General features: G+C 39.0%; 1 long non-coding RNA gene across 1 annotated transcript; it reads left to right on the top strand.

The window, feature by feature from the left end:
- The first annotated feature begins 5,284 nt into the window (after nt 1-5,284).
- On the top strand, nt 5,285-10,682 carry LOC141059766 (uncharacterized). Its single transcript, XR_012222592.1, has 3 exons — nt 5,285-5,457; nt 7,593-7,736; nt 9,344-10,682. It is a non-coding gene; the product is annotated as an uncharacterized lncRNA (long non-coding RNA).
- Nucleotides 10,683-12,426: the final 1,744 nt, after the last annotated feature.

Below are 12,426 nucleotides of genomic sequence, written 5' to 3'. Positions count from 1 at the left end.
ATTTGACAGCTCTCTATGACCAGTTTTAGACTTTCAATCCCATTGTGACCGACATCTGTGAGTAACATTATAGACTGTTGATGTGGAAAAGAAGTTGTGGAATTCTCCAATTGTGATATACTGCACATTACTCCATGTCAAAAACCCAGAACCCAAAAATAGAAGGCTCGAGTCCATTGCAAGCAGCAACCGTTGTACCGTAACTGCCGACCTCATATTCTCAGTATTGTTCTTCAACCACCAGGCTCTAGGATTTAGTATTGGAGATTAAAAGCAGCCATGATCTCACCAGTGTTGTTGTGCCACCATAATGCTGTGTGTCATTATCCAGTGTGTAACCATCAAGTTTGTGACCTAGTCGAGAAACTAAAACTTTATTCTCCCCTTGCTTAGTTTCAATTAAAAATTAGTTTCAGATTAACCATGAAATGACTGTGTTCATCACAGCACCATCCTCTTGTTGGAAAACATAACCAAATTAATCAGGACCAGAACTGACCATTGTTGAGGTGGAGTTGATGGGTGCAAGTTGAGCCTTTCCACCATAGCCCATGAGCCTTTGCTTTTTATCTACATTCTAGCAGTTGTCAAAAATTGAAAGGATCAGGTCCCCAAATTGAAATGTAATAAAATGTGTCAGTCAGCTCAAACTTACAGAATAAGCTAAGATGTGTAGGTGATGTTGCCCTTATAAACAAAATCACATCTTTAGCAGTCGAATTGCTGCCTGAGTTCAACAGAGTGTGAAGTTTAATCAGATATGATAATTAGAGTGTATGGTGCACCCTTGGCGTGCCCAAGAGGCTCAGTGCACCATTCCACCCACTGATTTTGCATGCCCCACCTCCTTCATTGTTGACAGCAAAGTCCATTGCTTTCTATACAGACAGCGCTCTCTCCAGGCAAGTCAACAATATCAATCACCAGAGAGGGGGTTGTAACATATAAAATAAATGGGCAGAACGGCTCACTGAGCCTCTTGGCCACACCAAGGGTGCACTAAGTACCACAATTCTTAAAAACTAGAAGAGTGCAGAACAGAGGCAATGCTTAGAACACTAAAGTGCATCTTTTTAGAAGGGCTACATACCTCAGGACTGGAGGCTATAGACTTAGTTTATGATGTCAGCTTGGATCCCTTTAAATACATTTTAAGCAAATATAAAGAGAAATAAAAATGTGCTCCAGATTTACACATTTAAACTCATGACAAACCTATTATGCTGCAGGTGGCATGTTTTATTGCTTATGTAAAATGCTAGGCCTCTTTAAGAAGAAAGTGCAGGATGTTTCTTTTTAGATTCTCGGGATAGCCTGTGCCATGTGTAGCCCCCAAATTGGGGGGAAAAGCATTGAAAACCTTGAGAGAAGAATGTTAACTTCAGCATCAATTAGATGGGAGAAATCAAATACTGAATTATTAAGTGTAATTACAGGCAGGATTACTTCAATAGGCAGAGTAATTTTACAGATGATTGCTGGAAAACATGAGACAAAAGAGTTCCTTTAATCTTTCCGGCAAATCTATTTATACCACAAGAATGCTTGCAGTGTATACTCTGTGCATATAGAGATGGAGTGATAGATATAGATAGATTGTCCCAGATAAAGGATTCTTTTACATGATTTAGTATGGCAAGGGGCAGGTAAGGGGCTTAACTAGACATTGGAATTCTCTCCAGGAGTCTTCTCAAGGGCCGGAAAACAGTTTCATTTAATATTCATATTCACTCTATTCTGTGTATAAAAAATGACAAATTGATATAAATGAAGTGGAGCAAATTAAGAAAGATCTTTAAAACTAAGGCCATGTTTACACCAATCATCCGGTACTGTTAAACAACTGCCAATCGGCAACATGTTTGCCGATTGGTGGTAGTTTAGTAGCCTCTTTACACATACAGACCATGCTTCAGATGTCCATGAATAATTAGTAATTGTTCTGTGCCCATAAGCTGTTACTGTTCTCAGCAGCACAGGTATTTTTAAGCAAGACGATGTGATGCCAAGGAGGATGATTTTTAAGCAAGGCGTTGTGATACTGAGGTGGATGATTTTTAAGCAAGGCGATGTGATGCTGAGGAGGATGATTTTTAAGCAAGGCGATGTGATACTGAGGAGGATGATTTTTAAGCAAGGCGATGTGATGCTGAGGAGGATGATTTTTAAGCAAGGCGATATAATACCGAGGAGGATGATTTTTAAGCAAGCCAAAAGATTGGTAGCCTTTTTACATTGCCCAGTTACTGGGAAATTAGAAAGCCTCACTTTTTTTTTTTTTTAAAAAAAGCAACTTATATTTTTATTTACTGAAACTCCTGTACATCTTAAGTGATTGTCACCAAATATATATTAAAATTTCCACCTTTATACAAGGACAGATTTTAAGAAAGGCAATTGCTAAGGGTCCAGAAGAAATATAGAGTCTGACTGTTAATTTTTTTGCAATAAGGAGAGGCGATTATGCAGCTACTAGTCACTAATGGCTCTGCTAGAACCTTGTTTTCCCGTTACATTGAGTGGACAGTCAGGCACCCAAACTATCTAAAGGGTAAAGCCAGCTTACTTTAGAATATCAAATATTCTCTTTAAATGCTTTTGGATGGTTTTGAAATGTGGAAATGTGATTCTTGCAATGACAGCAGCCAAGGCTAGAAGGATTTTACATTTACCTAACATAGAGTGTATAGAAAACTAACATTTCTTCTGCATGATTTCCATTCCCGCTTCAGAATGCAACCTGTCACAATATAAAAAACATGTACTTAAATACAGATAATACTTGTCTTATTTTTTGGCCTCAGAACTGAGTGCATGAAGCACTTTTTCATCTCCGAATTTGTGTCCATGGGACTTTTATAGACTGATGATTGTGGGTCAAAACATGTTCTCTGTCCTGCTAAAGTCAAACTAAAGTGATTTTGTGGCTTTGATGTTAAAGGCAGTGTGAATGCACAAAATGAATGTTCTAACGGTGCACATCACTTTGTAAAGAACATAGTCCTCAAATAATTTGCACCTCAATGTCTAAAAGCGTTTACAAGAAATCATAGCTGAGCAGTTGAGTGCACCAACCCTCCTACCTGGCTTACATCTAACTTTACACACCTCTTCCCTAATAGACACCTTTGGCTTTACAGGAGCCGGAGAAAGGCTGAAATAGATGCAAAACAAATACAGCTCTGGCAAAAATTAAGAGACCACTGCAAAATTTTCAGTTTTTCTGATTTTTCTCTTTCTAGGTATATTTTTTAGTAAAATGTAAATTGCTCTTTTATTCTATAAACTACTGGCAATATGTCTTCGAATTTCCAGGCACTAAATTTTGTTTACATTCCAGAGATTTTCAGTGTGGTTCAGGTCTGGAGATTGGGCTGCCATGACAGGGATTTGATGTGGTGATCCTTCATCCACACATTGATTGACCTAGCTGTGTGGCATGGCGCATTGTCCTGCTTGAAAAATCAGTCCTCAGAGTTGGGGAGCATTGAATGAGTAGAAGGAATCAACTGTTTTTCCAGGATAACCTTGTATGCAGCTTGATTCATACGTCCTTCGCAAACATTAACCTGCCCAATTCCAGCCTTGCGGAAGCATCCCTAGATCATCACCAATCTTCCACCAAATTTCATAATGGGTGCAAGACACTGTGGCTTGTACGCCTCTCCAGGTCTCCGTCTAACCATTAGAAGACCAGGTGTTGGGCAAAGCTGAAAATTAGACTCATCAGAGAAGATTACCTTACTCCAGTCCTCTATGGTTATATAGGATTGCCTTATGGTCTTTGGCAAACTTCAGCCTGGCTCTCCTTTGTTTCTCATTGATGAAAGGCTTTTTTCTACCTTTACATGACTTGAGCCCTGCCTCTAGGAGCCTGTTGCGAACTGCTCTTGTCATGCACTTCACCACAGGTACCATTTGCCATTCCTTTTGTAGGTCACTTGATGTCATCCTGCGGCTGCTGAGTGACATTCGAATAAGATGACGGTCATCCCGGTCAGTGGAGAGTCGTTTTCGCCCTCTGCCGATCTGTAGCTTTGCTGTCCCAAATGTCTTCTGCTTGACCTTGTTGTAATGGAGTGCCGTCTTAGAAATTTCAAGGATGGAGACAACATGAAGCTCACTGTATGCCTCTGCTAGTAACGCCAGAATTGAGCCCTTCTTTTCCTTACTCAAGACTTTTATTTTCAACTCCTTTGGCAGGGTTAATAGTTATTTTTTCATTCCTATTACTTTTGGGATATTACTAGCACTTGTTTTGCCACTCAGCTTGTCCTATTGCAAGAGGATTGTGAACACCACAGCACGCTTTTTTATACTTTCCTTTGTTAAATAAGATTTGGTTCAGGTGATCACCTAATCAGAAGCACATTAAGTAGAATGAGGTGTACTCTGGTTGGAATTCAACTGACACTGGAATGGAATGGCTGTCAGACATGTAGAGAAGCTGAATTTTATAAAACTGTGCAGTGGTTTCTTAATTTTTGCTAGAGCTGTATATGTGGATTTAGGTACGAGAGGGATGATTTTAATTGGGGAAGTGCCCCCTACAAAGTACTGTGATTGAGTTGAACAGTTATTTGGTGCTCACTGTAAAAAAAAACTGTCAGCACAATTTTGCATGTTAAACTAAAGGCATGGCCATAATGGCACTGTTATACGAGATAAAATAGATCTGTTTAGTAAAGAAATCCTCATCCTAATTGTTGATTAATCAGCATTTGAAGTTTTGGAGTAATAATCTTTAGGTGCATTGAATAGGAGCATAGGGGCATAAGTGGATATATAGAAGCATAGGTGCATATGAGCATGTGCAAAGGGGGATAGGTGCATATGGGCATGTGCAGAGTGAGATCTCCGCTCAATTACATTTATGAAGGATATCACTGAGCCAAGATCTCAATCTGCCATCAGCTCCATTTTATTAAAGACCCCCAGAAGATTAACCTGCACAAGCGCCACCCTCGGCAATGACGGCGTCAGCGCAAACTTTCAAACAGCAGGCAGGTCACTCACAAAGCAATTGTCATTACGACACTAGAGGCAGGCGGAAGGGCCTACCTAAAGCCCTGCCCCTATGCACCTAATGCTTATTATTACACCAAAAACTCCAAATGTGGATTAATGAACAACTAGGATTCAAATTTCTTCACCAAAGGTATTTATTTAATCTGAGTAACTGCGCCATTATGGCCTTGCCTTTACTATAACATGCAGAATTGTACGGACAGGTTCTCTTTAAGTCTGTTGTTCATTGAATGTCATCAATTTCAAACAGGAGGCGAGCCACTGAAAAATCAGCGACCTGTCATTGAAATATGAGAGGCAGGTGGAGGGGAAAACAGCAGGAGGAGAAGACCCAGTGCACAGTCCGGCCCTTGTGCATTGAAATCTTATTAGAGGAAAACTTCAAATACTCATCAAACAAGAACCATAAAACAGATTTCTTCACAAAAGGTATCAATTTAATCAGTATTACAGTGCCATTATGACCTTGCTTTTAATTCAACTCCTTCCCGACCCTTGACATACTAGTACTGCTCTACGGGAACTGCAATTCTGCCCGCAGCAGTACTAGTACGGCGGCACGATCGCACGGCCTCATGCTGAGCACCGAGGTGATTGGGTGTGGGTGTCAGCTTATGTGACAGCTGACACCCCGCAGCAGTGCCCACGATTGGTGCTAGACCTCAGGCTTCAAGATGGCCGCTGGGTCCTTCCAGGTCCTGCAAGGAGGTGGCTTCTCAGCGCCAGCTGTGAGCAGGACCTGAGAAGCCTCCTTCCCTGCCTGTCAGATCGCTGATCTGATACTCAGCAGTGGTGTCAGATCAGCGATCTGACATTATATAATAATGTCCCAGTAGGGACAATGTAATAAAATTAAAAAAAATTATAATGTGTAAAAATATATTTAAAAAAATCTCCAAATAAAGAAAAAAAATTAAATATTTTCCCAATAAATACATTTATTTATGTAAATAAATAAAAAAAGTACACATATTTGGTATTGCTGCGACCCGCTCTATAAAACTGTCCCATTAGTTAACCCATTCAGTGAGCACCGTAAAAAAAAAATAAAAAACGAGGCAAAAAACAATACTTTATCACAATATCACCGAAAAAAAGTGCAAAAACATGCGATCAAAAAGACGGATATAAATAAGAATGGTACAGCTGAAAACGTCATCTTGTCCAACAAAAAACAAGCCGCTATACAGCTCCATCAGCAGAAAAATAAAAGTTTTAGCTCTCAGAATAAAGCGATGCAAAAATAATAATTTTTTTCTATAAAATAGTTTTTATTGTGTAAAGGCATCAAAACATAAAAAAATTATATAAATGAGGTATAGCTGAAATCGTACTGACACGAAAAATAAAGCTGCCTTACCAAGTTTGCCACATGCAGAATGGTATAAAAAAAAAACCAATACCTGAATTGCTGGCTTTTGTTCATTCTGTCTCGCAAAAATCGGAATAAAAAGGGATCAAAAATTATCATTTGCCCGAAAATGGTACCAATAAAAACGTCAGCTCGCTGCAAAAAACAAGCCAACACATGACTCTGTCAGCCGAAATATGAAAAAAATTATAGCTCTCAAAATATGGTGATGCAAAAACAAATTTTTGCAATAAAAAGTCCTGCCGTGCGCCGAAACAGTGATTTTCCCCCACATATTGGGTATCGGCATACTCAGGAGAAATCGCAGAACAAATTATATGAAGCAATTTCTCCTGTTTTCCTTATGAAAATGCAAAATATGGAGCTAAAAAAGATTTTTTGGGGAAAATATGATTTTTTTATTATTTTCACGGCTCTACACTATAAACTTCTGTGAAGCACCTGTGGGTTCAAGGTGCTCAATACACATCTAGATAAGTTCCATAAGGGGTCTAGTTTCCAAAATGGTGTCACTTGTGGGGGGGTTTCCACTGTTTAGGTACAGCAGGGGCTCTTCAAACGTGACATGGCGTCCGCTAATTTTTCCATGAAATTTAACATTCAAAAAAATCAAATACCAGCCCTGCCGTGCACCCAAAAAGTAGATTTCCCCCACACATGCTCAGGAGAAATTGCACAAGAAAATGTATGGTCCATTTTCTGTTACCCTTGCGAAAATAAAAAAAAATTTGGTCTAAATGAAAATTTTTGTGAAAGAAAAGTAAATGTTTATTTTTTCTTTCCACATTCCAAAAATTCCTGTGAAGCACATGAAGGGTTTATAAACTTCTTGAGTGTGGTTTTGAGCACCACAAGGGGTGCCGTTTTTATAATGGTGTCATTTTGGGTATTTTCTGTCATATAGCCCTCTCAAAGTCACTTCAAATGTGCGGTGGTCTCTAAAAAAAATGTTTTTTTTTTACATTTGTTGAAAAAATGAGAAATTGTTGGTCATCTTTTAACCCTTATAACTTCCTAACTAAAAAAAATTTGGTTCCAAAATTGTGCTGATGTAAAGTAAACATGTGGGAAATGTTATTTATTGACTATTTTGTGCAATATGCCTCTAATTTAAGGGCATAAAAATTAAAAGTTGGAAGATTGCTAAATTTTCAAAATTTTCTCCAAATTTCCATTTATTTCACAAATAAAGGCAAGTCATATCGAAGAAATTTTACTGCTGTCATAAAGTACAATATGTCACGAGAAAACAATCAGAATCACCGGGATCCATGGAAGTGTTCCAGTGTTAGTACCTCATAAAGGGACAGTGGTCAGAATTGTAAAAATTGGCCAGGTAAGAAAGGTGAAAACAGACTGGGTTGCAAAGGGGTTAAATTGCTAAATTGTGCTGACAGGTTCTCTTTAAGGGAACTCACCAAATTCCCTCTTACCCAACCTTGTTAACCTTGACATAATTGTGGCAATTATATTTTATTTTTCTGACATCTGGCTAGAAATCTAGATTTTATAATTAAGCCCATGTAATGGAGATTAATTAGCTCTACATACACTCACTTTATGGTAAGTCTATGACAGACATGCTACACAAAGCAGCCTATCAGAGGGTACATAACGGCAGGGGGAAGGAAAGTGCAGCAGCCTGAACCATATGATTAGTCAGGAGGCGTGCCTTAGACTACCTCACACTTTCTGCAGATCCCGTAGAAAAGCTGCAGTGAGAGATCACAGTTCCACAAACAAATCACAGGATTTTATTTCCTTTATTATCGAGTCACTCGATTATGTTTTGACACATAATGCCTTCAAATTTTTGGATAAGTGGTATATACAAAAGGTGGGCACAGCAATGGGTACGCCAGTCTCTTGTGTTTATGCAGATTTATTCCTAGCACGATTTGAAGAGTTTTATATAAAAACAGCCCTAAATCCACACTTAAGAAATTTACAAGCATATTTTCGCTTTGTGGATGATATTTTTATTATCTGGGGCGGTTCTCAGGAAGAATTTGCAGATTTTGTAAAATTCCTGAACAATGTGAACAGTGACAACATGCGCTTCACATTTTCATTTGGGGGAAACACAATAGATTTTCTTGATGTCAAATTTAAAATAAAAAATGGCTCTTTAAAAACAGAAGTGTTTAGAAAAGAAACCGCAACAAATAAATTCTTACATTATAAGAGAGCTCACCCATTACACACTAAAAAGGGACTTCCATATAGTCAAATGCTAAGAGTAAGAAAACTGAATAATGATGAAACCATTTTTAATGAACAGATTTCTGAGCTGAAACATCGTTTTTTGCAAAGGGGATATCCTATGACTTTATTAAATGAAGCATATGAAAGGGTAAAAAAATTTTCTCAGATGGATTTATTAAAGGAAAGGACTAAAAAATTAAATAGTGTAGTCAAACCTACAAAAAAATTTAATTTTTGTTTCAAGCATAGTGCAATGGATAGAGCAATACATACAGCAGTGAGAAAACACTGGCATCTCATTGATGCAGAAAAAAACCTTACACACAGATGGTAAATTAGTTCCTCAATTTACATACAAAAGGGCACATAATATAGGGGATTTATTAGTACATCATAGACTTCGTCCCCCTCAAAAAAATTTGCTACGGGATTTATCAATAAAAGGAAATTATAAATGTGGTCACTGCAAATACTGTCATCTTCACCTGACAGGGAATTCTATACATTTTGGCTCTATGGAACATAAGGTACAAAATTACATTTCTTGCCAAACTAAATTCGTGGTTTATATTATTTTTTGTCCATGTGGTTATTTTTATATTGGAAAAACTATAAGACCACTTACGATACGTTTTGGTGAACACTATAGATCTAATACATCAGGAAAGGGCTCACTGCTATTAATTAAGCATATTCAAGATGTGCATAAAGCTAACCCAGAAATTTTGAGTTTTGCAGGGATTGAAAAGGTCAATTTTCCACCTCAAGGAGGTAACCATGGCAAAGCTTTATTGCAACAAGAAGCAAAATGGACCCTGAAAGCGAACGCACAAGGTCCTTTGGGACTAAATGACCGGATCGATCTATCAGTATTTTTATAAAAAATGTTATATAAAAAATTGTATGTAAAGTTATTTAGATTATAATCTTCCTATGATATTGTAAAAATATAGATTATCTTGTAAATCAATATGGAAAGATTTATTCTTTACTAGTATCTTGCACTCTGTATATTGTATAACTATATATTGTTTTGTAAATGTTTGTTTCACAACTTGTTATGTATGTTAATTAGTAAGGTCTGTGATCCTATATAGGGAATGACCTTTAGTTAATCCCCTCACCTGGACCCGTAGAAGCGAGTAATCGCGAAACGGCCGTTGTCCGACACCTCCCTCCCCTAGCATTCCTCCACGTCCTGCATGTCCACACATTTGATGGAAATTATGTGAAATAAAGACTCACAGTTTTTCAGCTACATTGGTGAGTGCTGCATATTTCTTCTTTTTTTGCTTCACATTGAGATCACAGTTCCGCCTACTGAAGAGAAGCTAAAAGTCTGCAAAACAGCAAACACTGAGGAATAATGTATCAGCTACAGCATCACCTATTGGTACTGACATTAATCATTATCATTTACCATGAAAAATGTTATAAGACAAATCATGAAGCACCTTTGCTTTTTTTCACTTCAATACCATAGAATGTGATTTTTTTTGGTCCTAGGAAAGGACTAATACTGATAGAGCTGAAGTGGAAAAAAATTGTCATCATGTATCTATATATGCTGAACTGCCACACGACCAGCTCTACCCTCTCCTAGCGTATCCTCACCCATCCCCTGTAGACTGTGAGCGCTCGCGGGCAGGGTCCTCTCTCCTTCTGTACTTGTGTGTACCTTGTCTTGCACATGTTTATTGTACTTGTCTATATTTGCCCCTTTCACATGTAAAGCGCCATGGAATAAATGGTGCAATAAAAATGTATAATAATGTTGTTCAGTAGTTGCAGTTCAGTAGCAAAATGAATAATCAAAAATACAAATTACCAAAAAATTCTGCACATAATGTTAAACTACAGTAAATTTAGAGATTTTTTTTCTGGTGCAGTATGAAGATACATTTTTTAACTACATGTAGTTGTCAACAACCAGAAGTTATATTTGTAAGAATTACATTTTATGGAGGATGCATTTTGAAAATATTAGGATTAAAAGGTTTAAAAGACTTTTACAAACTGCAGTATGATCTATTTGTTACATTTTGTCAGAAAACATTCCTATTGAAGTAATCGAAGAGAAACCATAACGAGTTCAAACATTTCCTAGTAATGATTCTGCAACAAATGTATCTGTCCTATTGTGCCTGTGGTAATTGATGTGAATAAAGAGATATTCTGCTACATAAAACAGTAACACTGTGTAGACAAAGGATTATAATGTTGGAATAAACACACATTCTTACTATTACAGCTTTGTCACCACAGATATCTGTGATCAAAGCCGTGCAAAACAAGTACATGCTGATGCTGTACATTAGATGTTCTTCAATTAGCCAGACATCACTTTCTTCTTCCACCTTTATCGTTTAGAACACACCTAATACTGGAAAACCATAAAACATGACAGCTATCCCTCAGCCCAAGTTAGAAAAGGGAAAATTGATTTGTAGGACTCTGGTCTGGACTTCAGCCGAATCAGTAATCTGAGGGTGTCATGATGCACACACGATGTTACACCAGCCTACTAACCAAAACAAGTAGGCAATGGCAGAAGGTAAGTAGAATCACGAATACCAGGTGTTAAGGAGATTTGGGAATGCCAGGAGGGACATAGATTCAGGAATGCCAGTGTTATGCACAGGAATAACTACTCTGTAGAGACTCGCTTCGGACATGCAAAAGTGCAGTCTCAAAACTGGCGTCTGGAGACAATATACAGTCAGGTACAAGAGTAAATCCAAAGCTAGCAGCATAAAACCCAAGTGAAGACCAAAAGGAAACTCCAGGACAATAGCTAATAAATATGAACCAATAATGACCATTAGCAAGTACTGAGAAGCAACCAGAACCCAAACCCAAACAGGAAGCACTCACCATACACCTATGCAAGGGAACTGCAAAAACAGCACTGAACTGGACTAGAAACAGGCTTTACATAACCAGTCCAAATCTAAGGATAACAATCAGGGATGCATTACTTCCATTCATGGGCGGACATACCGCCGGTTCAACAGGTGCGACTGCACCGGGGCCCAGAGCCTCCAGGGGGCCCTTCAAGGCGGCTAATGATGAGGGCAATCTGGCCGGTTTCTCCGGGCCCAAGGCTCTGGAGGCCCCTGGCCAGATTGCCCTCACGTGTAGCGGCGGGCAAGGAGCGATCCAAGCAACTCCATTGCCTGCAAGAGAAAATTGCAGGAGCGGAGCTGCAAGGATCCATCCTGCTCCCTGCCCGCCGCCCGCACTTCCTGTCTCTGACACAGAGAGGAGCACCACTGAATGACATCATCATTCAGCGGCCGCTGCTGTATCAGAGCGAGGAAGCGCGGGCGATGCTATGGAAAGGTTAGAGGAGAGAAGTGGTGTGTGTGTGTGTGACTGTGTGTATGTATGTATGTCTGCGTGTGTATGTATGTGTGTATGTCTGTGTGTGTGTATGTATGTGTGTATGTCTGTGTGTGTGTATGTATGTGTATATGTCTGTGTGTGTATGTATGTCTGTTTGTGTATGTATGTATGTATGTCTGTGTGTGTACGTATGTGCGTATGTGTGTATGTTTGTGTGTATGTCTCTGTGTCTGTCTGTGTGTGTGTAGGTGGAGCCTGGCCTTGGAGGAGAAGGGGACATGAGGAGAAGACCGTGATGGGGAGAAGGCCATTATGCCTGGGGTGATGGGAGAAGGCCATGAGGGGGTAATGGGAGAAGGCCATGATGGGGGTGATGGAGAGAAGGCATTGATGGGATCATGGGAGTGATGGGGAGACGGCAATGATGGGAGTGATGGAGAGAAGGCAGTGATGGGGTGATGGAGAAGACAATGATG

This window comes from Dendrobates tinctorius, unplaced genomic scaffold, assembly GCF_039654945.1.
Source record: "Dendrobates tinctorius isolate UK_male_01 unplaced genomic scaffold, ASM3965494v1 ptg000231l, whole genome shotgun sequence".
NCBI classification, from domain to species: domain Eukaryota; kingdom Metazoa; phylum Chordata; class Amphibia; order Anura; family Dendrobatidae; genus Dendrobates; species Dendrobates tinctorius.
This window is presented reverse-complemented; position numbering and strand designations above follow the sequence as displayed.